General features: G+C 40.2%; 1 protein-coding gene across 1 annotated transcript in view; it reads left to right on the top strand.

Moving 5' to 3' along the window:
• Positions 1-1,089, top strand: part of LOC106877214 (phosphatidylinositol-binding clathrin assembly protein) — a 91,224-nt gene that overhangs the window by 16,340 nt on the left and 73,795 nt on the right. The gene's annotated exons all lie outside the window — the stretch shown is intronic.

Here is a 1,089-nt window from a genome sequence, read left to right as displayed (position 1 = left end):
ATATTGCTTGTCTGTGTTTCTCTCTCTCTCTCTCTCTCTATATATATATATATATGTGTGTGTGTGTGTGTGTGTGTGTATTTTTCTGTGTGTGTGTGTGTGTGTGTGTATTTCTGTGTATGTGTGTGTATTTCTGTGTGTATTTCTGTGTGTATGTGTGTATTTCTGTGTATTTCTGTGTGTGTGTGTCTTAGCTATCCACACACAAAATTTCTTTCTCTATCGTTTTACACACACACAATTATATATATATAGGCAAAGATGTAGCTGTGTGAGAAGTGTTTCCCAACCACATGGTTCTTGGTTCAGTCCCACTGCGTGGTACATTTGGCAGGTATCTTCCACTAGCACCCTTGGCTGACCAAAGCCTCGTGAGTGGATTTGGTAGGCAAAAACTAAGAGAACCTGTTGTGCATGTATATCTGTGTTTGTGTTGGTTTATTTACATCCCTATAACTTAGTGGTTTAGCGAAAAAGGAACTGCTTGAATAAATGCCAGACTTTGAAAAAAATTAGGTACTGGTGTCAATTTTTTGACTAAAACCATCAAGGCAATGCGCAGGAAGGCTGCAATCCAATAACTGAAGCAAGTAAATGATCACAGATATATTGCTGTTATTAATTGAGAATATAGAACTTGATTGTCCCCTCCCATTCTCTCCTACTGACTGGCAAAACCCTTAGAAATCAGCTAACTTGGTGACATATAAGCATATACATATACATGTATACATACATATGTGTGCATGTACGTACACACACACACACACACACACATGTCAAGCTAAGTAAAATCATGATCATTCACACATACAGGCATGTCCTTTACAGTCAGACCCCCTATCTACACATCCTTATCCGACTGCTGTAGCCAAGTATCTCCTCTGGTGACCCCATGGGTCTTGATGTCACACAAAAAAAAATAGCATCCGTGCTGGTGCCACTTAAAATGCACCCAGTACACTCTGTAAAGTAAAGTTGTTGTTGCTAGGGAGGGCATCCAGCTGTAGAAACCTTGCCAAGACAGATGACTGGAACTTGGTGCAGCCCTCAGGGTTTTCAGCTCCTGTGAAACTGTCCAACATTATT

Source organism: Octopus bimaculoides, chromosome 27 (assembly GCF_001194135.2).
Source record: "Octopus bimaculoides isolate UCB-OBI-ISO-001 chromosome 27, ASM119413v2, whole genome shotgun sequence".
In the NCBI taxonomy this organism is placed as follows: Eukaryota; Metazoa; Mollusca; class Cephalopoda; order Octopoda; family Octopodidae; genus Octopus; species Octopus bimaculoides.
The sequence above is the reverse complement of the archived record's forward strand: the minus strand, read 5'-3'. Positions and strand labels throughout refer to the sequence as shown.